We start from the raw sequence: 27,917 nt of genomic DNA, 5'->3' as shown, positions 1-27,917 counted from the left end.
GGCCTGGTAGCTGGAGCAGAATCTGGACCGTGTTGCTGGAACAGAACCTGGGCCTTGTAACTGGAGCAGAACATGGGTTTTGTAACTTGAGCAGAACCTGGGCCTGGTAGCTGGAGCAGAACCTTGGCCGTGTAGCTGGAGCAGAACCTGGGCCGTGTAGCTGGAGCAGAACCTGGGCCTGGTACCTGGAGCAGAACCTGGGCCTGGTAGCTGGAACAGAACCTGGGCCTGGTAGCTGGAACAGAACCTGGGCCTGGTAGCTGGAACAGAACCTGGGCCTGTTAGCTGGAGCAGAACGTGGGTCTTGTAGCCGGAGCAGAACCTGGGTCTCTTAGCTGGAGCAGAACCGGGGCCCTGTAGCTGGAGAGAACCTGGGCCTGGTAGCTGGAGCAGAACCTGAGTCTTGTAGCTGGAGCAGAACCTGGGCCTAATGGCTGGAGCAGAACCTGGGCCTGGTAGCTGGAGCAGAACCTGGGCCTGGTAGCTGGAGCAGAACCTGTTTCTTGTAGCTGGAGCAGAGCCTGGGCCTGGTAGCTGGAGCAGAATCTGGACCGTGTAGCTGGAACAGAACCTGGGCCTGGTAACTGGAGCAGAACATGGGTTTTGTAACTTGAGCAGAACCTGGGCCTGGTAGCTGGAGCAGAACCTTGGCCGTGTAGCTGGAGCAGAACCTGGGCCGTGTAGCTGGAGCAGAACCTGCGCCTGGTAGCTGGAGCAGAACCTGGGCCTTGTAGCTCGAGCAGAACCTGGGCCGTGTAGCTGGAGCAGAACCTGGGTCTTGTAGCTGGAGCAGAACCTGGGCCTGGTAGCTGGAACAGAACCTGGGCCTGGTAGCTGGAACAGAACCTGGGCCTGGTAGCTGGAACAGAACCTGGGCCGTGTAGCTGGAGCAGAACCTGGGTCTTGTAGCTGAAGCAGAACCTGGGTCTTGTAGCTGGAACAAAACCTGGGCGTGGTAACTGGAGCAGAACCTGGGTCTTGTAGCTGGAGCAGAACCTAGACGTGATAGCTGGAAAAGAACCTGGGCCTGTTAGCTGGAGCAGAACCTGGGTCTTGTAGGTGGAGCAGAACCTGGGCCTGGTAGCTGGAGCAGAACCTGGGTCTTGTAGCTGGAACAGAACCTGGGCCTTGTAGCTGGAGCAGAACCTGGGCCTGGTAGCTGGAGCAGAACCTGGGCCTGGTAGCTGGAGCAGAACCTGGGCCGTGTAGCTGGAGCAGAACCTGGGCCTGGTAGCTGGAGCAGAACTTGGGTCTGGTAGCTGGAGCAGAACCTGTGTCTTGTAGCTGGAGCAGAACCTGGGTCTTGTAGCTGGAGCAGAACCTGGGCCTGGTAGCTGGAGCAGAACCTGGGCCTGGTATCTGGAGCAGAACCTGGGTCTTGTAGCTGGAGCAGAACCTGGGCCTGATGGCTGGAGCAGAAACTGGGTCTTGTAGCTGGAGCAGAACCTGGGCCGTGTAGATGTAACAGAACCTGGGCCATGTAGCTGGAGCAGAACCTGGACCTGGTAGCTGGAGCAGAACCTGGACCTGGTAGCTGGAGCAGAACCTGGGCCTGGTAGCTGGAGCAGAACCTGGGCCTGGTAGCTGGAGCAGAACCTGGGTCTTGTAGCTGGAGCAGAGCCTGGGCCTGGTAGCTGGAGCAGAACCTGGACCGTGTAGCTGGAACAGAACCTGGGCCTGGTAACTGGAGCAGAACATGGGTTTTGTAACTGGAGCAGAACCTGGGCCTGGTAGCTGGAGCAGAACCTTGGCCGTGTAGCTGGAGCAGAACCTGGGCCGTGTAGCTGGAGCAGAGCCTGGGCCTGGTAGCTGGAGCAGAACCTGGGCCTGGTAGCTGGAACAGAACCTGGGCCTGGTAGCTGGAACAGAACCTGGGCCTGGTAGCTGGAAAAAGAACCTGGGCCTGGTAGCTGGAGCAGAACCTGGGAAGTGTAGCTGGAGCAGAACCTGGGTCTGGTAGCTGGAACAAAACCTGGATCTTGTAGCTGGATCAGAACCTGGGCCTGGTAGATGGAGCAGAACCTGGGTCTTGTAGCTGGAGCAGAACCTGGGCCTGGTAGCTGGAAAAGAACCTGGGCCTGGTAGCTGGAGCAGAACCTGGGCCGTGTAGCTGGAGCAGAACCTGGGTCTGGTAGCTGGAACAAAACCTGGATCTTGTAGCTGGATCAGAACCTGGGCCTGGTAGATGGAGCAGAACCTGGGCATGGTAGCTGGAGAAGAACCTGGGTCTTGTAGCTGGAGCAGAACCTAGGCCTGGTAGCTGGAGCAGAAACCTGGGTCTTGTAGCTGGAGCAGAACCTGGGTCTGGTAGCTGGAGCAGAACCTGGGCCTGGTAGCTGGAACAGAACCTGGGCCTGGTAGCTGGAGCAGAACCTGGGTCTGGTAGCTGGAGCAGAACCTGGGCCGTGTAGCTGGAGCAGAACCTGGGTCTTGTAGCTGGAGCAGAACCTGGGCCTGGTAGCTGGAGCAGAACCTGGGTCTTGTAGCTTGAGCAGAACCTGGGCCGTGTAGCTCCAGCAGAACCTGGGTCTTGTAGCTGGAGCAGAACCTGGGTCTTGTAGCTTGAGCAGAACCTGGGCCGTGTAGCTGGAGCAGAATCTGGGCCGTGTAGCTGGAGCAGAACCTGGGTCTTGTAGCTGGAGCAGAACCTGGGCCGTGTAGCTGGAGCAGAACCTGGGCCGTGTAGCTGGAGCAGAACCTGGGTCTTGTAGCTGGAGCAGAACCTTGGTCTTGTAGCTGGAACAGAACCTGGGCCTGGTAGCTGGTGCAGATCCTGGGTCTTGTAGCTGGAGCAGAACCTGGGCCTGATAGCTGGAACAGAACCTGGGCCTGGTAGCTGGAGAAGCACCTGGGTCTTGTAGCTGGAACAGAACCTGGGTCTTGTAGCTGGAGCAGAACCTGGGCCGTGTAGCTGGAGCAGAACCTGGGTCTTGTAGCTGGAACAGAACCTGGGCCTGGTAGCTGGAGCAGAACCCGGGTCTTGTAGCTTGAGCAGAACATGGGTCGTGTAGCTGTAGCAGAACCTGGGCCTGATAGCTGGAGCAGAACCTGGGCCTGATAGCTGGAGCAGAACCCTGGACTGGGAGCTGGAGCAGAACCTGGGCCTGGTAGCTGGAGCAGAACCTGGGCCTGGTAGCTGGAGCAGAACCTGGGCCTGGTAGCTGGAGCAGAACCTGGGTCTGGTAGCGGGAGCAGAACCTGGGTCTTGTAGCTGGAGCAGAACCTGGGTCTTGTAGCTGGAGCAGAACCTGGGCCTGGTAGCTGGAGCAGAATCTGGGTCTGGTAGCTGGAGCAGAACCTGGGCCTGGTAGCTGGAGCAGAACCTGGGTCTGGTAGCTGAAGCAGAACCTGGGCTGTGTAGCTGGAGTAGAACATGGATCTTGTAGCTGGAACAGAACCTGGGTCTTGTAGCTGGAGCAGAACCTAGGCCTGGTAGCTTGAGCAGAACCTGGGCCGTGTAGCTGGAGCAGAACCTGGGCCGTGTAGCTGGAGCAGAACCTGGGCCGTGTAGCTGGAGCAGAACCTGGGTCTTGTAGCTGGAACAGAACCTGGGTCTGGTAGCTGGAGCAGAACCTGGGCTGTGTAGCTGGAGCAGAACCTGGGTCTTGTAGCTGAAGCAGAACCTGGGTCTTGTAGCTGGAACTGAACCTGGGCCTGGTAACTGGAGCTGAACCTGGGTCTTGTAGGTAGAGCAGAACCTGGGCCTGGTAGCTGGAGCAGAACCTGGGTCTTGTAGCTGGAACAGAACCTGGGCCGTGTAGCTGGAGCAGAACCTGGGCCTGGTAGCTGGAGAAGAACCTGGGCCTTGTAGCTGGAGAAGAACCTGGGTCTTGTAGCTGGAACAGAACCTGGGTCTTGTAGCTGGAGCAGAACCTGGGCCTGGTAGCTGGAGCAGAACCTGGGTCTTGTAGCTGGAGCAGAACCTGGGCCTGGTAGCTGGAGCAGAACCTGGGCTGTGTAGCTAGAGCAGAACCTGGGCCTGGTAGCTGGAGCAGAACCTGGGTCTTGTAGCTGGAGCAGAACCTGGGTCTGCTGGAGCAGAACCTGAGCCTGATAGCTGGAGCAGATCCTGGGCCGTTTAGCTGGAGCAGAACCTGGGCCTGGTAGCTGGAGCAGAACCTGGGCCTGGTAGCTGGAGCAGAACCTGGGCCGTGTAGCTGGAGCAGAACCTGGGCCTGGTAGCTGGAGCAGAACTTGGGCCTGGTAGCTGGAGCAGAACGTGGGTCTTGAAGCTGGAGCAGAACCTGGGTCTTGTAGCTGGAGCAGAACCTGGGCCTAATGGCTGGAGCAGAACCTGGGCCTGGTAGCTGGAGCAGAACCTGGGCCTGGTAGCTGGAGCAGAACCTGGGTCTTGTAGCTGGAGCAGAGCCTGGGCCTGGTAGCTGGAGCAGAACCTGGGCCTAATGGCTGGAGCAGAACCTGGGCCTGGTAGCTGGAGCAGAACCTGGGCCTGGTAGCTGGAGCAGAACCTGGGTCTTGTAGCTGGAACAGAACCTGGGCCTGGTAACTGGAGCAGAACATGGGTTTTGTAACTGGAGCAGAACCTGGGCCTGGTAGCTGGAGCAGAACCTTGGCCGTGTAGCTGGAGCAGAACCTGGGCCGTGTAATTGGAGCAGAACCTGGGCCTGGTAGCTGGAGCAGAACCTGGGCCTGGTAGCTGGAACAGAACCTGGGCCTGGTAGCTGGAACAGAACCTGGGCCTGGTAGCTGGAACAGAACCTGGGCCTGGTAGCTGGAGCAGAACCTTGGCCGTGTAGCTGGAGCAGAACCTGGGTCTTGTAGCTGGAGCAGAACATGGGCCTGGTAGCTGGAACAGAACCTGGGCCTGGTAGCTGGAGCAGAACCTGGGCCTGGTAGCTGGAGCAGAACCAGGGTCTTGTAGCTTGAGCAGAACCTGGGCCGTGTAGCTGGAGCAGAACCTGGGTCTTGTAGCTTGAGCAGAACCTGGGCCGTGTAGCTGGAGCAGAATCTGGGCCGTGTAGCTGGAGCAGAACCTGGGTCTTGTAGCTGGAACAGAACCTGGGTCTTGTAGCTGGAGCAGAACCTGGGCCGTATAGCTGGAGCAGAACCTGGGTCTTGTAGCTGAAGCAGAACCTGGGTCTTGTAGCTGGAACTGAACCTGGGCCTGGTAGCTTGAGCAGAACCTGGGCCGTGTAGCTGGAGCAGAACCTGGGCCGTGTAGCTGGAGCAGAACCTGGGCCGTGTAGCTGGAGCAGAACCTGGGTCTGGTAGCTGGAGCAGAACCTGGGCCGTGTAGCTGGAGCAGAACCTGGGTCTTGTAGCTGAAGCAGAACCTGGGTCTAGTAGCTGGAACTGAACCTGGGCCTGGAAACTGGAGCTGAACCTGGGTCTTGTAGCTGGAGCAGAACCTAGACTTGATAGCTGAAAAAGAACCTGGGCCTGTTAGCTGGAGCAGAACCTGGGTCTTGTAGGTGGAGCAGAACCTGGGCCTGGTAGCTGAAGCAGAACCTGGGTCTTGTAGCTGGAACAGAACCTGGGCCGTGTAGCTGGAGCAGAACCTGGGCCTGGTAGCTGGAGAAGAACCTGGGTCTTGTAGCTGGAACAGAACCTGGGTCTTGTAGCTGGAGCAGAACCTGGGCCTGGTAGCTGGAGCAGAACCTGGGTCTTGTAGCTGGAGCAGAACCTGGGCCTGGTAGCTGGAGCAGAACCTGGGCTGTGTAGCTAGAGCAGAACCTGGGCCTGGTAGCTGGAGCAGAACCTGGGTCTTGTAGCTGGAGCAGAACCTGGGTCTGCTGGAGCAGAACCTGAGCCTGATAGCTGGAGCAGATCCTGGGCCATTTAGCTGGAGCAGAACCTGGGCCTGGTAGCTGGAGCAGAACCTGGGCCTGGTAGCTGGAGCAGAACCTGGGCCTGGTAGCTGGAGCAGAACCTGGGCCGTGTAGATGGAGCAGAACCTGGGCCGTGTAGCTGGAGCAGAACCTTGGCCTGGTAGGTGGAGCAGAACTTGGGCGTGGTAGCTGGAGCAGAACGTGGGTCTTGAAGCTGGAGCAGAACCTGGGCCGTGTAGCTGTAGCAGAACCTGGGTCTTGTAGCTGGAGCAGAACCTGGGCCTGGTAGCTGGAACAGAACCTGGGCCTGATAGCTGGAGCAGAACCCTGGACTGGGAGCTGGAGCAGAACCTGGGCCTGGTAGCTGGAGCAGAACCTGGGCCTGGTAGCTGGAGCAGAACCTGGGCCTGGTAGCTGGAGCAGAACCTGGGTCTGGTAGCGGGAGCAGAACCTGGGTCTTGTAGCTGGAGCAGAACCTGGGTCTTGTAGCTGGAGCAGAACCTGGGCCTGGTAGCTGGAGCAGAACCTGGGTCTGGTAGCTGGAGCAGAACCTGGGCCTGGTAGCTGGAGCAGAACCTGGGCCTGGTAGCTGGAGCAGAACCTGGGTCTGGTAGCTTGAGCAGAACCTGGGCCTGGTAGCTGGAACAGAACCTGGGCCGTGTAGCTGGAGCAGAACCTGGGCCTGGTAGCTGGAGAAGAACCTGGGTCTTGTAGCTGGAACAGAACCTGGGTCTTGTAGCTGGAGCAGAACCTGGGCCTGGTAGCTGGAGCAGAACCTGGGTCTTGTAGCTGGAGCAGAACCTGGGCCTGGTAGCTGGAGCAGAACCTGGGCTGTGTAGCTAGAGCAGAACCTGGGCCTGGTAGCTGGAGCAGAACCTGGGTCTTGTAGCTGGAGCAGAACCTGGGTCTGCTGGAGCAGAACCTGAGCCTGATAGCTGGAGCAGATCCTGGGCCATTTAGCTGGAGCAGAACCTGGGCCTGGTAGCTGGAGCAGAACCTGGGCCTGGTAGCTGGAGCAGAACCTGGGCCGTGTAGATGGAGCAGAACCTGGGCCGTGTAGCTGGAGCAGAACCTTGGCCTGGTAGGTGGAGCAGAACTTGGGCGTGGTAGCTGGAGCAGAACGTGGGTCTTGAAGCTGGAGCAGAACCTGGGCCGTGTAGCTGTAGCAGAACCTGGGTCTTGTAGCTGGAGCAGAACCTGGGCCTGGTAGCTGGAACAGAACCTGGGCCTGATAGCTGGAGCAGAACCCTGGACTGGGAGCTGGAGCAGAACCTGGGCCTGGTAGCTGGAGCAGAACCTGGGCCTGGTAGCTGGAGCAGAACCTGGGCCTGGTAGCTGGAGCAGAACCTGGGTCTGGTAGCGGGAGCAGAACCTGGGTCTTGTAGCTGGAGCAGAACCTGGGTCTTGTAGCTGGAGCAGAACCTGGGCCTGGTAGCTGGAGCAGAACCTGGGTCTGGTAGCTGGAGCAGAACCTGGGCCTGGTAGCTGGAGCAGAACCTGGGCCATGTAGCTGGAGCAGAACCTGGATCTTGTAGCTGGAACAGAACCTGGGTCTTGTAGCTGGAGCAGAACCTAGGCCTGGTAGCTGGAGCAGAACCTGGGTCTTGTAGCTGGAGCAGAACCTGGGCCTGGTAGCTGGAGCAGAACCTGGGTCTGGTAGCTTGAGCAGAACCTGGGCCTGGTAGCTGGAACAGAACCTGGGTCGTGTAGCTGGAGCAGAACCTGGGTCTTGTAGCTGGAGCAGAACCTGGGCCTGGTAGCTGGAGCAGAACCTGGGCCTGGTAGCTGGAACAGAACCTGGGCCTGGTAGCTGGAACAGAACCTGGGCCTGGTAGCTGGAACAGAACCTGGGCCTGGTAGCTGGAGCTGAACCTGGGCCGTGTAGCTGGAGCAGAACCTGGGTCTTGTAGCTGGAGCAGAACCTGGGCCTGGTAGCTGGAACAGAACCTGGGCCTGGTAGCTGGAACTGAACCTGGGCCTGGTAGCTGGAACAGAACCTGGGCCGTGTAGCTGGAGCAGAACCTGGGTCTTGTAGCTGAAGCAGAACCTGGGTCTTGTAGCTGGAACAGAACCTGGGCCTGGTAGCTGGAGCAGAACCTGGGTCTTGTAGCTGGAGCAGAACCTGGGTCTTGTAGCTGGAGCAGAACCTGGGCCTGGTAGCTGGAGCAGAACCTGGGCCTGGTAGCTGGAGCAGAACCTGGGTCTTGTAGCTGGAGCAGAACCTGGGCCTGATGGCTGGAGCAGAACCTGGGTCTTGTAGCTGGAGCAGAACCTGGGCCTGGTAGCTGGAACAGAACCTGGGCCGTGTAGATGTAACAGAACCTGGGCCGTGTAGCTGGAGCATAACCTGGGCCTGGTAGCTGGAGCAGAACCTGGACCTGGTAGCTGGAGCAGAACCTAGGCCTGGTAGCTGGAGCAGAACCTGTGCCTGGTAGCTGGAGCAGAACCTGGGTCTTGTAGCTGGAGCAGAGCCTGGGCCTGATAGCTGGAGCAGAACCTGGACCGTGTAGCTGGAACAGAACCTGGGCCTGGTAACTGGAGCAGAACATGGGTTTTGTAACTGGAGCAGAACCTGGGCCTGGTAGCTGGAGCAGAACCTTGGCCGTGTAGCTGGAGCAGAACCTGGGCCGTGTAGCTGGAGCAGAACCTGGGCCTGGTAGCTGGAGCAGAACCTGGGCCTGGTAGCTGGAACAGAACCTGGGCCTGGTAGCTGGAACAGAACCTGGGCCTGGTAGCTGGAACAGAACCTGGGCCTGGTAGCTGGAACAGAAACTGGGCCTGGTAGCTGGAGCTGAACCTGGGAAGTGTAGCTGGAGCAGAACCTGGGTCTTGAAGCTGGAGCAGAACCTGGGCCTGGTAGCTGGAAAAGAACCTGGGCCTGGTAGCTGGAGCAGAACCTGGGCCGTGTAGCTGGAGCAGAACCTGGGTCTGGTAGCTGGAATAAAACCTGGATCTTGTAGCTGGATCAGAACCTGGGCCTGGTAGATGGAGCAGAACCTGGGCATGGTAGCTGGAGAAGAACCTGGGTCTTGTAGCTGGAACAGAACCTAGGCCTGGTAGCTGGAGCAGAAACCTGGGTCTTGTAGCTGGAGCAGAACCTGGGTCTGGTAGCTGGAGCAGAACCTGGGCCTGGTAGCTGGAACAGAACCTGGGCCTGGTAGCTGGAGCAGAACCTGGGTTTGGTAGCTGGACAGAACCTGGGCCGTGTAGCTGGAGAAGAACCTGGGTCTTGTAGCTGGAGCAGAACCTAGGCCTGGTAGCTGGAGCAGAAACCTGGGTCTTGTAGCTGGAGAAGAACCTGGGTCTTGTAGCTGGAGCAGAACCTGGGCCTGGTAGCTGGAGCAGAACCTGGGTCTTGTAGCTTGAGCAGAACCTGGGCCGTGTAGCTCCAGCAGAACCTGGGTCTTGTAGCTGGAGCAGAACCTGGGTCTTGTAGCTTGAGCAGAACCTGGGCCGTGTAGCTGGAGCAGAATCTGGGCCGTGTAGCTGGAGCAGAGCCTGGGTCTTGTAGCTTGAGCAGAACCTGGGCCGTGTAGCTGTAGCAGAACCTGGGCCGTGTAGCTGGAGCAGAACCTGGGTCTTGTAGCTGGAGCAGAACCTTGGTCTTGTAGCTGGAACAGAACCTGGGCCTGGTAGCTGGAGCAGATCCTGGGCCTGGTAGCTGGAGAAGCACCTGGGTCTTGTAGCTGGAGCAGAACCTGGGTCTTGTAGCTGGAGCAGAACCTGGGCCGTGTAGCTGGAGCAGAACCTGGGTCTTGTAGCTGGAACAGAACCTGGCCCTGGTAGCTGGAGCAGAACCTGGGTCTTGTAGCTTGAGCAGAACCTGGGTCGTGTAGCTGTAGCAGAACCTGGGTCTTGTAGCTGGAGCCGAACATGGGCCTGGTAGCTGGAAAAGAACCTGGGCCTGATAGCTGGAGCAGAACCCTGGACTGGGAGCTGGAGCAGAACCTGGGCCTGGTAGCTGGAGCAGAACCTGGGCCTGGTAGCTGGAGCAGAACCTGGGCCTGGTAGCTGGAGCAGAACCTGGGTCTGGTAGCGGGAGCAGAACCTGGGTCTTGTAGCTGGAGCAGAACCTGGGTCTGGTAGCTGGAGCAGAACCTGGGCCTGGTAGCTGGAGCAGAACCTGGGCCGTGTAGCTGGAGCAGAACCTGGATCTTATAGCTGGAACAGAACCTGGATCTTGTAGCTGGAGCAGAACCTAGAACTGGTAGCTTGAGCAGAACCTGGGCCGTGTAGCTGGAGCAGAACCTGGGCCGTGTAGCTGGAGCAGAACCTGGGCCGTGTAGCTGGAGCAGAACCTGGGTCTGGTAGCTGGAGCAGAACCTGGGCCGTGTAGCTGGAGCAGAACCTGGGCCGTGTAGCTGGAGCAGAACCTGGGTCTTGTAGCTGAAGCAGAACCTGGGTCTTGTAGCTGGAACAGAACCTGGGCCTGGTAACTGGAGCTGAACCTGGGTCTTGTAGCTGGAGCAGAACCTAGATTTTATAGCTGGAAAAGAACCTGGGCCTGTTAGCTGGAGCAGAACCTGGGTCTTGTAGGTGGAGCAGAACCTGGGCCTGGTAGCTGGAGCAGAACCTGGGTCTTGTAGCTGGAACAGAACCTGGGCCGTGTAGCTGGAGCAGAACCTGGGCCTGGTAGCTGGAGAAGAACCTGGGCCTTGTAGCTGGAGCAGAACCTGGGTCTTGTAGCTGGAACAGAACCTGGGTCTTGTAGCTGGAGCAGAACCTGGGCCTGGTAGCTGGAGCAGAACCTGGGTCTTGTAGCTGGAGCAGAACCTGGGCCTGGTAGCTGGAGCAGAACGTGGGTCTTGTAGCTGGAGCAGAACCTGGGTCTTGTAGCTGGAGCAGAACCTGGGCCTGGTAGCTGGAGCAGAATCTGGGCCTGGTAGCTGGAGCAGAACCTGGGCTGTGTAGCTAGAGCAGAACCTGGGCCTGGTAGCTGGAGCAGAACCTGGGTCTTGTACCTGGAGCAGAACCTGGGTCTGCTGGAGCAGAACCTGAGCCTGATAGCTGGAGCAGATCCTGGGCCGTGTAGCTGGAGCAGAACCTGGGCCTGGTAGCTGGAGCAGAACCTGGGCCTGGTAGCTGGAGCAGAACCTGGGCCGTGTAGCTGGAGCAGAACCTGGGCCTGGTAGCTGGAGCAGAACTTGGGCCTGGTAGCTGGAGCAGAACGTGGGTCTTGTAGCTGGAGCAGAACCTGGGTCTTGTAGCTGGAGCAGAACCTGGGCCTGGTAGCTGGAGCAGAACCTTTGCCTGGTAGCTGGAGCAGAACCTGAGTCTTGTAGCTGGAGCAGAACCTGGGCCTAATGGCTGGAGCAGAACCTGGGCCTGGTAGCTGGAGCAGAACCTGGGCCTGGTAGCTGGAGCAGAACCTGGGTCTTGTAGCTGGAGCAGAGCCTGGGCCTGGTAGCTGGAGCAGAATCTGGACCGTGTAGCTGGAACAGAACCTGGGCCTGGTAACTGGAGCAGAACATGGGTTTTGTAACTTGAGCAGAACCTGGGCCTGGTAGCTGGAGCAGAACCTTGGCCGTGTAGCTGGAGCAGAACCTGGGCCTGGTAGCTGGAGCAGAACCTGGGCCTGGTAGCTGAACCAGAACCTGGGCCTGGTAGCTGGAACAGAACCTGGGCCTGGTAGCTGGAACAGAACCTGGGCCTAGTAGCTCGAGCAGAGCCTGGGCCGTGTAGCTGGAGCAGAACCTGGGTCTTGTAGCTCGAGCAGAACCTGGGCCTGGTAGCTGGAACATAACCTGGGCCTGGTAGCTGGAACAGAACCTGGGCCTGGTAGCTGGAACAGAACCTGGGCCGTGTAGCTGGAGCAGAACCTGGGTCTTGTAGCTGAAGCAGAACCTGGGTCTTGTAGCTGGAACAGAACCTGGGCCTGGTAACTGGAGCAGAACCTGGGTCTTGTAGCTGGAGCAGAACCTAGACTTGATAGCTGGAAAAGAACCTGGGCCTGTTAGCTGGAGCAGAACCTGGGTCTTGTAGGTGGAGCAGATCCTGGGCCTGGTAGCTGGAGCAGAACCTGGGTCTTGTAGCTGGAACAGAACCTGGGCCGTGTAGCTGGAGCAGAACCTGGGCCTGGTAGCTGGAGCAGAACCTGGGCCGTGTAGCTGGAGCAGAACCTGGGCCTGGTAGCTGGAGCAGAACTTGGGCCTGGTAGCTGGAGCAGAACCTGGGTCTTGTAGCTGGAGAAGAACCTGGGTCTTGTAGCTGGAGCAGGACCTGGGCCTGGTAGCTGGAGCAGAACCTGGGCCTGGTAGCTGGAGCAGAACCTGGGTCTTGTAGCTGGAGCAGAACCTGGGCCTGATGGCTGGAGCAGAACCTGGGTCTTGTAGCTGGAGCAGAACCTGGGCCTGGTAGCTGGAGCAGAACCTGGGCCGTGTAGATGTAACAGAACCTGGGTCTTGTAGCTGGAGCAGAACCTGGACCTGGTAGCTGGAGCAGAACCTGGACCTGGTAGCTGGAGCAGAACCTGGGCCTGGTAGCTGGAGCAGAACCTGGGCCTGGTAGCTGGAGCAGAACCTGGGTCTTGTAGCTGGAGCAGAGCCTGGGCCTGGTAGCTGGAGCAGAACCTGGACCGTGTAGCTGGAACAGAACCTGGGCCTGGTAACTGGAGCAGAACATGGGTTTTGTAACTGGAGCAGAACCTGGGCCTGGTAGCTGGAGCAGAGCCTGGGCCTGGTAGCTGGAGCAGAACCTGGGCCTGGTAGCTGGAACAGAACCTGGGCCTGGTAGCTGGAACAGAACCTGGGCCTGGTAGCTGGAACAGAACCTGGGCCTGGTAGCTGGAGCAGAACCTTGGCCGTGTAGCTGGAGCAGAACCTGGGCCGTGTAGCTGGAGCAGAGCCTGGGCCTGGTAGCTGGAGCAGAACCTGGGCCTGGTAGCTGGAACAGAACCTGGGCCTGGTAGCTGGAACAGAATCTGGGCCTGGTAGCTGGAACAGAACCTGGGCCTGGTAGCTGGAGCAGAACCTGGGAAGTGTAGCTGGAGCAGAACCTGGGTCTTGTAGCTGGAGCAGAACCTGGGCCGTGTAGCTGGAGCAGAACCTGGGTCTAGTAGCTGGAACAAAACCTGGATCTTGTAGCTGGATCAGAACCTGGGCCTGGTAGCTGGAGCAGAACCTAGGCCTGGTAGCTGGAGCAGAAACCTGGGTCTTGTAGCTGGAGCAGAACCTGGGTCTGGTAGCTGGAGCAGAACCTGGGCCTGGTAGCTGGAACAGAACCTGGGCCTGGTAGCTGGAGCAGAACCTGGGTCTGGTAGCTGGAGCAGAACCTGGGCCGTGTAGCTGGAGCAGAACCTGGGTCTTGTAGCTGGAGCAGAACCTGGGCCTGGTAGCTGGAGCAGAACCTGGGTCTTGTAGCTTGAGCAGAACCTGGGCCGTGTAGCTCCAGCAGAACCTGGGTCTTGTAGCTGGAGCAGAACCTGGGTCTTGTAGCTTGAGCAGAACCTGGGCCGTGTAGCTGGAGCAGAATCTGGGCCGTGTAACTGGAGCAGAACCTGGGTCTTGTAGCTTGAGCAGAACCTGGGCCATGTAGCTGGAGCAGAACCTGGGCCGTGTAGCTGGAGCAGAACCTGGGTCTTGTAGCTGGAGCAGAACCTTGGTCTTGTAGCTGGAACAGAACCTGGGCCTGGTAGCTGGAGCAGATCCTGGGTCTTGTAGCTGGAGCAGAACCTGGGCCTGACAGCTGGAACAGAACCTGGGCCTGGTAGCTGGAGAAGCACCTGGGTCTTGTAGCTGGAACAGAACCTGGGTCTTGTAGCTGGAGCAGAACCTGGGCCGTGTAGCTGGAGCAGAACCTGGGTCTTGTAGCTGGAACAGAACCTGGGCCTGGTAGCTGGAGCAGAACCTGGGTCTTGTAGCTTGAGCAGAACCTGGGTCGTGTAGCTGTAGCAGAACCTGGGCCTGATAGCTGGAGCAGAACCTGGGCCTGATAGCTGGAGCAGAACCCTGGACTGGGAGCTGGAGCAGAACCTGGGCCTGGTAGCTGGAGCAGAACCTGGGCCTGGTAGCTGGAGCAGAACCTGGGCCTGGTAGCTGGAGCAGAACCTGGGTCTGGTAGCGGGAGCAGAACCTGGGTCTTGTAGCTGGAGCAGAACCTGGGTCTTGTAGCTGGAGCAGAACCTGGGCCTGGTAGCTGGAGCAAAACCTGGGTCAGGTAGCTGGAGCAGAACCTGGGACTGGTAGCTGGAGCAGAACCTGGGCCGTGTAGCTGGAGCAGAACCTGGATCTTGTAGCTGGAACAGAACCTGGGTCTTGTAGCTGGAGCAGAACCTAGGCCTGGTAGCTTGAGCAGAACCTGGGCCATGTAGCTGGAGCAGAACCTGGGCCGTGTAGCTGGAGCAGAACCTGGGCCGTGTAGCTGGAGCAGAACCTGGGTCTTGTAGCTGGAACAGAACCTGGGTCTGGTAGCTGGAGCAGAACCTGGGCCGTGTAGCTGGAGCAGAACCTGGGTCTTGTAGCTGAAGCAGAACCTGGGTCTTGTAGCTGGAACTGAACCTGGGCCTGGTAACTGGAGCTGAACCTGGGTCTTGTAGCTGGAGCAGAACCTAGACTTGATAGCTGGAAAAGAACCTGGGCCTGTTAGCTGGAGCAGAACCTGGGTCTTGTAGGTGGAGCAGAACCTGGGCCTGGTAGCTGGAGCAGAACCTGGGTCTTGTAGCTGGAACAGAACCTGGGTCTTGTAGCTGGAACAGAACCTGGGCCGTGTAGCTGGAGCAGAACCTGGGCCTGGTAGCTGGAGAAGAACCTGGGCCTTGTAGCTGGAGCAGAACCTGGGTCTTGTAGCTGGAACAGAACCTGGGTCTTGTAGCTGGAGCAGAACCTGGGCCTGGTAGCTGGAGCAGAACCTGGGTCTTGTAGCTGGAGCAGAACCTGGGTCTGGTAGCTGGAGCAGAACCTGGGCTGTGTAGCTAGAGCAGAACCTGGGCCTGGTAGCTGGAGCAGAACCTGGGTCTTGTAGCTGGAGCAGAACCTGAGCCTGATAGCTGGAGCAGATCCTGGGCCGTTTAGCTGGAGCAGAACCTGGGCCTGGTAGCTGGAGCAGAACCTGGGCCTGGTAGCTGGAGCAGAACCTGGGCCGTGTAGCTGGAGCTGAACCTGGGCCTGGTAGCTGGAGCAGAACTTGGGCCTGGTAGCTGGAGCAGAATGTGGGTCTTGAAGCTGGAGCAGAACCTGGGTCTTGTAGCTGGAGCAGAACCTGGGCCTGGTAGCTGGAGCAGAACCTGGGCCTGGTAGCTGGAGCAGAACCTGGGTCTTGTAGCTGGAGCAGAACCTGGGCCTAATGGCTGGAGCAGAACCTGGGCCTGGTAGCTGGAGCAGAACCTGGGCCTGGTAGCTGGAGCAGAACCTGGGTCTTGTAGCTGGAGCAGAACCTGGGTCTTGTAGCTGGAGCAGAACCTGGGCCTAATGGTTGGAGCAGAACCTGGGCCTGGTAGCTGGAGCAGAACCTGGGCCTGGTAGCTGGAGCAGAACCTGGGTCTTGTAGCTGGAGCAGAATCTGGACCGTGTAGCTGGAACAGAACCTGGGCCTGGTAACTGGAGCAGAACATGGGTTTTGTAACTGGAGCAGAACCTGGGCCTGGTAGCTGGAGCAGAACCTTGGCCGTGTAGCTGGAGCAGAACCTGGGCCGTGTAGCTGGAGCAGAACCTGGGCCTGGTAGCTGGAGCAGAACCCGGGCCTGGTAGCTGGAACAGAACCTGGGCCTGGTAGCTGGAACAGAACCTGGGCCTGGTAGCTGGAACAGAACCTGGGCCTGGTAGCTGGAGCAGAACCTGGGCCGTGTAGCTGGAGCAGAACCTGGGTCTTTTAGCTGGAGCAGAACCTGGGCCTGGTAGCTGGAACAGAACCTGGGCCTGGTAGCTGGAGCAGAACCTGGGTCTGGTAGCTGGAGCAGAACCTGGGCCGTGTAGCTGGAGCAGAACCTGGGTCTTGTAGCTGGAGCAGAACCTGGGCCTGGTAGCTGGAGCAGAACCAGGGTCTTGTAGCTTGAGCAGAACCTGGGCCGTGTAGCTGGAGCAGAACCTGGGTCTTGTAGCTCGAGCAGAACCTGGGTCTTGTAGCTTGAGCAGAACCTGGGCCGTGTAGCTGGAGCAGAATCTGGGCCGTGTAGCTGGAGCAGAACCTGGGTCTTGTAGCTGGAGCAGAACCTTGGTCTTGTAGCTGGAACAGAACCTGGGCCTGGTAGCTGGAGCAGATCCTGGGCCTGATAGCTGGAACAGAACCTGGGCCTGGTAGCTGGAGCAGAACCTGGGTCTTGTAGCTGGAGCAGAACCTGGGTCTTGTAGCTGGAGCAGAACCTGGGCCGTGTAGCTGGAGCAGAACCTGGGTCTTGTAGCTGGAACAGAACCTGGGCCTGGTAGCTGGAGCAGAACCTGGGTCGTGTAGCTTGAGCAGAACCTGGGCCGTGTAGCTGTAGCAGAACCTGGGTCTTGTAGCTGGAGCAGAACCTGGGCCTGGTAGCTGGAACAGAACCTGGGCCTGATAGCTGGAGCAGAACCTTGGACTGGGAGCTGGAGCAGAACCTGGGCCTGGTAGCTGGAGCAGAACCTGGGCCTGGTAGCTGGAGCAGAACCTGGGCCTGGTAGCTGAAGCAGAACCTGGGTCTGGTAGCGGGAGCAGAACCTGGGTCTTGTAGCTGGAACAGAACCTGGGTCTTGTAGCTGGAGCAGAACCTGGGCCTGGTAGCTGGAGCAGAACCTGGGTCTGGTAGCTGGAGCAGAACCTGGGCCTGGTAGCTGGAGCAGAACCTGGGCCATGTAGCTGGAGCAGAACCTGGATCTTGTAGCTGGAACAGAACCTGGGTCTTGTAGCTGGAGCAGAACCTAGGCCTGGTAGCTGGAGCAGAAACCTGGGTCTTGTAGCTGGAGCAGAACCTGGGTCTGGTAGCTGGAGCAGAACCTGGGCCTGGTAGCTGGAACAGAACCTGGGCCGTGTAGCTGGAGCAGAACCTGGGTCTTGTACCTGGAGCAGAACCTGGGTCTTGTAGCTTGAGCAGAACCTGGGCCGTGTAGCTGGAGCAGAACCTGGGCCGTGTAGCTGGAGCAGAACCTGGGCCGTGTAGCTGGAGCAGAACCTGGGTCTTGTAGCTGGAACAGAACCTGGGCCTGGTAGCTGGAGCAGATCCTGGGTCTTGTAGCTGGAGCAGAACCTGGGCCTGATAGCTGGAACAGAACCTGGGCCTGGTAGCTGGAGCAGAACCTGGGTCTTGTAGCTGGAGCAGAACCTGGGTCTTGTAGCTGGAACAGAACCTGGGCCTGGTAGCTGGAGCAGAACCTGGGTCTTGTAGCTTGAGCAGAACCTGGGCCGTGTAGCTGGAGCAGAACCTGGGTCTTGTAGCTGGAGCAGAACCTGGGCCTGGTAGCTGGAACAGAACCTGGGCCTGGTAGCTGGAACAGAACCTGGGCCTGGTAGCTGGAACAGAACCTGGGCCTGGTAGCTGGAACAGAACCTGGGCCTGGTAGCTGTAGCAGAACCTGTGCCTGGTAGCTGGAGCAGAACCTGGGTCTTGTAGCTGGAGCAGAACCTGGGTCTGGTAGCTGGAGCAGAACCTGGGCCTGGTAGCTGGAGCAGAACCTGGGTCTTGTAGCTGGAGCAGAACCTGGGCCTGTTAGCTGGAGCAGAACCTGGGCCTGGTAGCTGGAGCAGAACCTGGGTCTTGTAGCTGGAGCTTATATCTAACCTGTTCTATTTTTCTCTGAAATGAGATCAAATCAATGCTTCTATGGGTTGTCTCCTCTCTGCTCTGGAAAATTTTACTTTATTTAGAGACTTGTTCTTTACTTCAAATACTGGCTAATAGTGGTTCAGCACAATGTTTGTTTTGACAGTTGTGTGTCAGTATTTGTAAGCATTGTTTTGATGTTTTATAATTGGCATCTTAAAAATAAAGATCTTTCTGTATCTGTGTTGTCCTTTATTTTTTATTACAATGTATTTTGAAAAACTTTCACATTTATTAATAGGCTGTAAGGTATATATAGTCTCCACTTTAGATGAGCTCACTCAAAATACTTAACTAAGAAGTGGTAAATGGTTTGTATTGTTCTAAAGTAGTTTATTAATGTATTTATAATAATTGATAGATTATCTATTTAAAAAGAAGTGGGTCGGTAGGGAGCTGCATCTTTGGAAGCCGTCAAGTGACAATTGTAAATGTATTGTAAGACATCTGTTAACATTTAGTAGCTGACTGATGTAGTCGTGAGATTCAGTGTTTAGAAAACATCTAGTGAGACTCTAGTATGTGTAGTAAATGTTTAGTTTATAGTATTAAATACGGTATGTTAACTATTTACTTACCCTTTATCAATGGGGTTGTATGCTGTTTTACATCATGAAAGGACTGGTTTGTAAATGATGGAGAGCAGAGTTTATAAATGATTAATCAATGACTTATAGATCATGAAACATCATGAATAAAAGTGTGACACAGTAGCTTCTTCATCATGAATAAAGCCTTAATAGTGGTGCTTGTAAGCTGTTAAGTAATTATGATCATCTTTTTGCAGATGCTTTACAAATGATTAAATAACCATTAGCCAATGCTTTACTGATGATTAACTAATGCTTAATAGTGTGCACTTATTATAAAGTGTTACCGACTACTTGATAACTAAAGGATTCAGTCAAAATCCTGCAGACCATTGTGTATATACCAAGACAACAGATAGCGACAAAGCTATAATACTCATTTGGGTTGATGACATTATTTTAGCCGCCAGTGATGCATGTGATCTGCAAACGGTAAAGTCAATGCTGGCAAAAAGATTCAGAATGAAGGACATGGGATCACTAAAACATTTTATCGGTATAGAGTTTGAACAGAAAGAGAACTGTATTCAGATGACTCAACAGAAGTATACTGAACATATATTAGAAAGGTTCAATATGCATGACTGTAGAACACGAGCAACACCATGTGAGCAGAAGAGAAACTATAACGATGGTGCAAAGAAACTCATAGATGTACGACTGTATAGAGAAGCAGTAGGTAGTCTTCTTTATTTGACATCATGTACAAGACCAGACCTCAGCTTTATTGTAAGCAAGTTATCACAGTATATCAAAGACCCGACTGAAGAACATTGGATTACTGTGACTCATGTACTTAGGTATCTTAAAGGTACAACAGGAAAAACTCTGACTTACAGACCAAACGAGACAAAACTAAGAGTACAGGCCTACAGTGATGCAGACTGGGCTGGTGATGAAATGGATAGACGAAGCGCATCAGGTTACTGCATTAAACTTGATGAAAGTGCATTGATATCATGGAAAACAAAGAAATAACCAACTGTAGCTTTATCAAGTTGTGAAGCAGAATGCATTGCATTAGCAACAACTATACAGGAATGTTTGTACATTTCATATTTGTTGCCAAGTATGTATGCACAGGACATGATGACACCCTTAATCCTAGAGGACAACCAGGGTACCATTGCTTTAGCAAAGAACCCCGTCAGCAGGCAGAGATGCAAACACATAGATATAAAATACCATTTTATAAGATCATGTGTGAACGATGGCAAAGTGATGTTACAATATTGCCAAACTGATCAGATGGTAGCAGACGGAATGACAAAACCAGCAACAAAAACTGCATTGAAGAAATATGAAAACATAATGTTTGGAAAATAAGAGAAGTCAGGAATAAAAGACAAAGTGAGAACAAGTGGGGGTGTTAAGAACTGAGATCTACAAAAGGTCATGATTTAATATTGATTTATATTACATATGCTTGTGTTCTCATTTGTTTTTATCTCTGTATGTATATCTTTATCTTTTGTTAACTAATGTCATGTGTAATTTCACTAATGAGATCGCTGTCAGTGACGCATAAAAGGCACGTGACAAAATAAACCAGGTGTTCCCTGATTGAGACGCGAAGCAGTGATGTGGCTGTGTTATTTCCTCCGTCAGTGAGATTGATGATTCTGCTAACATGGTGTGTTCACAGTTTTGTCACACAGCGTCGCGATAGGACAGGACTTACTTCTTCACATTTGTGCACTGCAAGCCATAGAGCCCGACGCCTGAGGAAATGTTCAGGACCAGGAAACAGATCTTTGATGTCATCTCGTGAAAGTGATGAGAGCAGGTCTTCTCCAACATTTGCTTCTGCAATAGGAGTTTCCAATTATCACTACATTGCATTATCCTCATGTGCAAGCCAGCTGACAGCTTTGCTTGGGTAACACACAGGATACACAAGAAACATAATTTAATAGTTACCATTTAAAAACAATACTCTATTCCATTATATTCCCTCCTGACTGCTCCACAGGTTCTAAATTACCTTCCTCTCATTGACTGGAAAAAGCATTATATTTGTGATACATCAATTATATAAGTGTATACATATAAATTTCTCTTTTTTAACTTCCTGTGCTAATTGTTACTAATTTAACTCCCACAATTTCTGTAAAACTGGCATTAAATTTTTATTCTCTTTTATAATTAAACATATTTTTCTCAATATATAACCATATTTAATAGATATCACGATTAATAACATACAACTGTTTGTATTTTAACATCGTCCTTGTAGTTTTATAAGCTGATAATTAAACTGAAGCAAACATCTTTACTGTGAACTAATTTACTGTGTATCTTCATTCCTTTTGCCGTCCTTTTTCAATTGATTTTTCTTACTGGGAAGTTAGAATTTCCGAGGAGAAAGCGAACGCACCATTAGCTGATAACAATGGTGGCAATGGAAGCTAACATATCAAGCTAACGTTATCTTAAAAAGTTTATTTAGCTGCTGGAGCAGATTAAAACGATGAGGCCTCACACTTAGATCGTTGTTGCTGGTTTCATATTCACCCAATCACCCGTCGCATTTAGTAAAGTGAAGCAAAACTTTAGAGCGCGTTCATGTTGTTCTAGTCGGAAATTCGGAGTTCCGAGGAGAAAGCGAACGCACCATTAGCGGAAGTTAACGTTATCTTTAACATTTTATTTACCTACCGGAGCAGATTAAGATGAGGATGTCTCACTTAGATCGTTGTCGCTGGTTTCATCATGACCCAGTTACCCATCACATTTAGTGAAGTGGACCCAAGCTTTAGCGTGCGTTGTTTCTACCATGCTGCTCTGTTTACAACTGGCTCGCAGCGAGCGACGACGTAACGCTCTTGCGCATGCGCAGCTGTCTAGAAAAGTTCTGAAAGACGGGTACCGACCTTGTTCAATAAAGTTTTGAAAAAAAAAGCTAGCTGCTAATAAAAGTTTTGGGAAAAAAAGACGGGTACCGAAACCTTATCTTACCTTAAAAAGTACCGAATTCGGTTTCCCTTCATTTAAGCGTTTACTTGTGGACGGGATTATTTTTTAAAACGAAAACGGAAAATCTCAATTTTCAAAAATACCCATGTAGGTAGTGTAATAGCACTAGCATATTTAAATATGCTAATGCAACCAAGCTAACCGCACAAGCTAAGCTAACAACCGAGTATAGCCTGCCATGCTAGTGACTTAACTTGCAACATAGCAGAACACCAAACATATAAAAAACAAAATAGTCACATACCTTTCAGGGTGGCAATTGTTATTTCGTCCAGTGTCTCCATAGCGTGCCTCAATTTCTTCACACCCGTACCCCTGTATCTCGGACCCCAAAATTTTACTAATCCTGCAATCCAACTTTGAGGCGCGAAGTTAGAGGCGCGAAGCTGGACTGTACCATCTAAGGAGTATGGGGTTGTGTACGAAATGGTTTAGTTCGCTCTTTAATATCTTTAAAATTCTATATATTTAAATATTTGACTATTTAGTTAGATTATATTCAGTAAATACTGACATGTCGGTACTATTACTTACTGCAGCTGTTACAAGGCAGTGAATTAGGCTAGCCATTCCTACCCCTTAATGGAATAATCAATCCATCTTGGCATTATGGGAAAAATGGTTCACAGATCAGTGAAACAAAATGATTTGGCGCTGTGTTATCTGCTTCGTTTTTGTGGGTCTGACCCTCAAATCCTTACTGAGTCATATTAATTCTGCACATAGCCATAGTCCAGATTTCCATGTAGTTTGTGGCATAGATGGATGTGTCAAAGAATATCGTGTTTACAATTCATTTTGGTATCACAGTCATCGAACACACTCTGACCACCTTGGCAATGGACGATGCAGTGGATCGACTATGACACAAAAATCTGTAAGGTGAGACTGACTATATACTTTGATATCTTTGTAAATAATCATTTAAAGTATTCATATTAGATTCCTACTTGTTTTTACAGCTTAACAGTAGATATGTTAATGCTAATTCCTTATGATCCACAGCAATGCTATCTATTTATAAAGACTTTCTGAGTGTTTAATTTCTCCTAATAGAGAAAACAGCTTTTTTTTTAAACTTTTGTTTTAAACAAACTGATGGGCATGGTCCAGCGTCTCCTTGGTTGTTTGTGTTTATTAATATTCATTGTTTCAGTTAGTTTCCTGGTTATTTGTTAATTATTTTTTGTGATTTTTAAAGCCTTTAAACAACAGTTAAGCTGCCAAATATCAATCAGCATTAAATTAGTAACAATTTATTAAACTCAGTCTGAAAACATACATATTTTAGAGTAAATTATCAAATGCAGAATAGAATTATTTAGAAATAATCAGTGTAGCTTGTAATTAATATCTTTAACTACTCAATTAATCAATTAATCTCAATTGCAGTTCTAGGAGGGAACCCTCATCAGCGGTGAACAGAGGTCTGAGTAACATGTGGGCCTACAGGACTGATCCAGTGGTCGAAAACCAGCCAACAATAGATGCGGCTGTAGACACCAGATTGAACTCAGGAGAAGATGCAGTGATTGAGCAAAACGCAACACAGCATGATCCAGACAGTTTGTGCCCGGAACATTTTGGCACTTTTGACACTAATATGACATTGTACTCTGGCTTCGATGATGGCGCCCATATCTCGCAAAGGCCCCTTGTTCCATCCCAGACCAACAATGATACCTCGACTCCAAACATTTCATCAGCTTGTCCAAGCGGGTTTGCAGATGGAGTAGCATCATGCCAATCTATGGTGAGTCTATCACTACTGAACAATAACAACTTCTTTTGATAAAACATTTTACCAGTTTATTGCAATCCTATATTTATTTCTCTTTTCTGAAGGATGACTCCTGCCACGATGTTCTTACCAGACAAGCAATAGCTCTTGTATTGACTGCAAGACAGAAACATCGTCTTTCACAGGTTTGTGCTCATATAAAATTAGAATTATTATTTTAACATGTGGCTCTATTTTTTCATAATTTATTATTAACAATTTTCCCTGTAACAGCCTTTAATTTATTATGATTATCCTAATAGTAACTATGGAAAACCGAGCATCACTTGTATGTGCCTCCAACTTTCCAGTTTACCTAAGGCAGTCATAGTCTCCAGCTATCCATCCATTCGCCTTCGCCTATCCTTTTCAGGGTTGCTCCCATCCCAAGCCTTCCTCCGTTACCTAACTCTTAGTCTCAGTTTAAAAAGGAAAATTATAATCTTAATTGAACTAAAATTTTGAGTTTTGCAAGAAATCTGAGAAGGAATTTAAACATTGTTTTTTTTTTCAGTTTCAGTGAGGAAAAAAATCTATAAGAAACAGTCAAATAATTCTATGCAGTTTTTTGGTTGCAGAGCTACGTACGTTATTAGTCCTTACATTATAAGTTGTCTATTCGCTAAAAATAAATCTCTTTTAATAGCAAACAACTAAGATGTCATTTGTTCTTTCTGTCTGTTTTTCAGAGTGGTGTGAATGATGTCGTTGCAGCATTACAACAGTATCAGGCATCGTTGGTCAATAATCTGAGAAGTCAGGTACAAAAGGTTTTCCAGCAGCATCATGGAAGTGGACTTGAAAAAGATGTTTTGTCAGTGTTCGACCAGACTGAGGATCCATTTGCCTCTGTTTCAACAACATACAGACAGGATGATGTGATAAAGAGAAATTTCAATTTTGTGGAATCCGAGGAGGTTTGTGTTGGGTATACTGCTGTCATGGTAAAAAAGGGAAAAAAAAAGATTGCTCACTACTGTGCCCAAAAGTTTTTATTATGTTCCGCTTGTCAGAAGTTTGGAGCAGTTATTCTCCCATCCAAGAGTTTTGGCATTGATAGATGAGCAGAAAAATTACAGAAATGATTATTTATATGATATCGTAGATGGAGAACTCATGAAGTCTCACCGTTTATTTTCTGCACACCCTTCTGCCTTACAGATTATCCTTTACTCAGATGAAATTGAAATTTGTAACCCACTTGGGTCTCATGCCTCCAAAAATGAGTTGGTAATGTTCTATTATACTTTGGGAAATATTAATCCTAAATATCGATCAAAACTAGCTGCCATTCGTCTACTTGCCATTGCAAAAAAGAGTGCGTTTTCTGAATGTGGTGTAGATGGAATCTTGCAAAGGCTGCATGAGGACTTAGTGAAGCTATATAATGGAGTTAAAATTCAAACTGGAAATGGTGAACGTGAAATATTTGGAGCATTAGTTTCATTATGTGGAGACACTTTGGCGCAACATGAGCTTTGCGGGTTTAAAGAGGGTGTTGGGTTTGCTCATAGTAAATGCAGGCAGTGTGAATGTTCATTTGAGGACATGCAAATTTATTTTGATGAGGATAACTTTGAGGAACGGACATTTGAACGACATGTCCGGCAATGTAGCGAAATTGAGAAGGCCAACACAGAGTATCTAAGAAGTAGCTTAAAAACAACATATGGAATAAACAGAAGAAGCAAACTTATTAATTTCCCAGCATTCAACTTGATCCAACAAACACCCCAAGACATGATGCATGTAATTTTTGAAGGGATTTCTCCATTAGAAATAAAGTGTGTGTTGAAACACTTACTTCTTATGGGAGAGCTAGACTTAGATCTCTTCAATGCTGCAATGACTGGTTTCCCATACTCTCCAGTTGATATTAGAGATAAACCAAGTGTTATTACCTACAGTACATTAGCTTCCAGTGACAATAAGTTGAAGCAGTCCTCGGGGCAAATGATTGTGCTTTTGAAAATTTTGCCATTCCTGATTGATGCAGCCAAAGGTACTGAACACTACGCATTCATTCTTGAACTCATTGAGATAGTTCAGATTTTACTTGCTCCTGTCATCAGTCTGCAGACAATTAACAAGTTGAAAATCCTCATTGAACAGCACTTGAAGCACATGAAAGCCCTTTTCCCAGATAACAACATCACACCAAAACAACATTATTTGATTCATACACCAAGCCAGATTAAACGTTTGGGACCAGTGGTCCATCATATGTGCATGAGATTTGAATCGAAACATTGCTTTTTCAAACAATGGGCATCAAAAATAAATTTTAAAAATGTTTGCAAATCTTTAATAAAGCATAATCAAATGTATGAATGTTGTCAGAACGTGGATGGTTTTGATCACCCCATTTTTTCCAATGAATGCACATTAGGACCAACCTCAGAAGTAAGCAACATGTCATACTTAAAAGAAAAAATGAGGGACTTCCTTGGAAATGATGAAGTAAACCATGCAGTGACTGTTAAATGGCTTAATCTAAATGGTAACAAATACATAAGGGATAGGTCATTAATTGTTTGTGCTGTTGGTTCTAGTGATTTACCTATATTTGGGCTTGTGAAAAATATCTATGTGATCAATTCATCATTGTACTGTTTTGAATTCCAGCAGCACAATACCATTTGTTATGACAGAGATTACATGTCATAAGATAGAGATTCCAAACATGGCACAAGCAATGGAACTGATATCTGCTGATAATCTTATAGATTTCACTCCATATTACAGTTTCACACACAAAGATATGACGTATGCAGTCATGAAATATTACCTGTGTGATGTAATTGGACTACACAGTTCAACAGATGTTTTATAAAAGGTACACTGCTTTACATGCATGAACTGTATTATCAGGTTATTGCTTTGGACAGTTTTGTTGAGTTTTCTATCAAATCTGACAGTTGAATGTGATTGTAGCATTGCCATAGTGAAGATATGTGTACTGATACTTGTCTGATGCTGATCTATTAATCTGTTTTACCTGGCCTAAAGTGAATGAGGTATGTTTCTGTTTTTCAAATGGGCCTGTATTTCGTGTTTATCATGTGCTTTTAGTTCCAGCTTTTGTGCATGTTGTGTCAAACTTGTCAGCAGTTTTATTACACTTTAGTGTCAATAAATACATTTCTTAAACTGAGCAGCTGTTTAAGTGGCCTTACTCTTGAAATGAGAAAAATAATCTTGTTTCTATTCTGGAATTTCAACCGAACCGTTTTCATACCTTGTAACTGGTAAATAAAGCTCAAGATGAGCTGAAATATCCTTTTAAGGAAAAGTAAGACATGTTTTCCTAGAATAAGGTTTATTTTCTTGTGCAAAACTTGCTTGTTAAGAATATATTTTCTTTTTAGACAAAAAATAAGAAAAAATGTCCATAAACAAGGGTTTTTTTACTTTCTTGAAAATCGTTTTTTGGGTCCTGTAGCTGGAACAGAACCTGGGCCTGGTAGCTGGAGCAGAACCTGGGTCTTGTAGCTGGAGCAGAACCTGGGCCTGATAGCTGGAGCAGAACCTGGGCCTGGTAGCTGGAGCAGAACCTGGGTCTTGTAGCTGGAGCAGAACCTGGGTCTGGTAGCTGGAGCAGAACCTGGGTCTGGTAGCTGGAACAGAACCTGGGCCTGGTAGCTGGAGCAGAACCTGGGTCTTGTAGCTGGAACAGAACCTGGGCCTGGTAGCTGGAGCAGAACCTGGGTCTTGTAGCTGGAACAGAACCTGGGCCTGGTAGCTGAAGCAGAACCTGGGTCTGGTAGCTGGAGCAGAACCTGGGTCTTGTAGCTGGAGCAGAACCTGGGTCTGGTAGCTGGAGCAGAACCTGGGTCTGGTAGCAGGAGCAGAACCTGGGTCTTGTAGCTGGAGCAGAACCTGGGTCTGGTAGCTGGAGCAGAACCTGGGTCTGGTAGCTGGAACAGAACCTGGGCTTGGTAGCTGGAGCAGAACCTGGGTCTTGTAGCTGGAGCAGAACCTGGGTCTGGTAGCTGGAGCAGAACTTGGGTCTGGTAGCTGGAACAGAACCTGGGCCTGGTAGCTGGAGCAGAACCTGGGTCTTGTAGCTGGAACAGAACCTGGGCCTGGTAGCTGAAGCAGAACCTGGGTCTGGTAGCTGGAGCAGAACCTGGGTCTGGTAGCTGGAACAGAACCTGGGCCTGGTAGCTGAAGCAGAACCTGGGTCTGGTAGCTATATTACTCACTAGAGATGACTCCCAGCTTTTAGGATACAGTTATTGCTCATTATCCATAAAGACGACTTGGTCATAGATGTATTTGTGTTTGCTAACATTGATTAGCTGTGGTGGCCATCTTGAATTCTATTTGAACTATTTCCTTGTAGGTTTTTCTTCCCTGTTTGATTCAGACTTTTCTTTTAAATCACGTTGGGGAGATCGTAGCGCACCGTGGCGGCTAATTAGATTAGCAGCTAAATTAACAGCTGATTGTTCCCTGGATATCCTCTGGAAATATATTCACTCAGTGGCATTTAACTTTTAAAACCAGCTGCTTTTCTTGAACTCTCGTCTGCGTGCGAGCAGTAGCTTACGGCCATGTCCACAGGGACTGAGTGTGCATGAGCGTGGGTGGGTGATCTTAGTGCACGTGTGCGTATTTGCACGTTTGTGTGCACATGCTCTTGTACTGGCTGGCATAGCGGAGTTAATGAAGTTAATTTAAACACCCCGAAAGTCTTTCTAATGAGGCTAATTATGTCTGCAACTTGTTATTAAGGCCTCCGACTTATTAATGAAGGACAGTTTAAACTGGATGTAATAAAAAACCACCGGTGAGACAGTCTGCAGTTGGGATCTTCGTGTTTTTGTACTTATTTATCCTTAAATCCTTGCGTGTCTGTAAGTTTGAATCTTTAAATTTATCTTCCGCATTTGTAATATTTACAAAAACCAGCCTAGATGAGATAATTTGGAGTCTGATTTATGTGAAGAATTTGTCTGCAGGAGAAGGAATTCCACTAGAACTAAACAAAAATTAGATGATTTCCAAAAATAAGGCTCAGACGAATTTAGACACAAACACAGAATAAAAATGGAAGAAAT

The sequence above is a fragment of the Nothobranchius furzeri genome, chromosome 10 (genome assembly GCF_043380555.1).
Source record: "Nothobranchius furzeri strain GRZ-AD chromosome 10, NfurGRZ-RIMD1, whole genome shotgun sequence".
Classification (NCBI taxonomy): domain Eukaryota; kingdom Metazoa; phylum Chordata; class Actinopteri; order Cyprinodontiformes; family Nothobranchiidae; genus Nothobranchius; species Nothobranchius furzeri.
The sequence above is the reverse complement of the archived record's forward strand: the minus strand, read 5'-3'. Positions refer to the sequence as shown.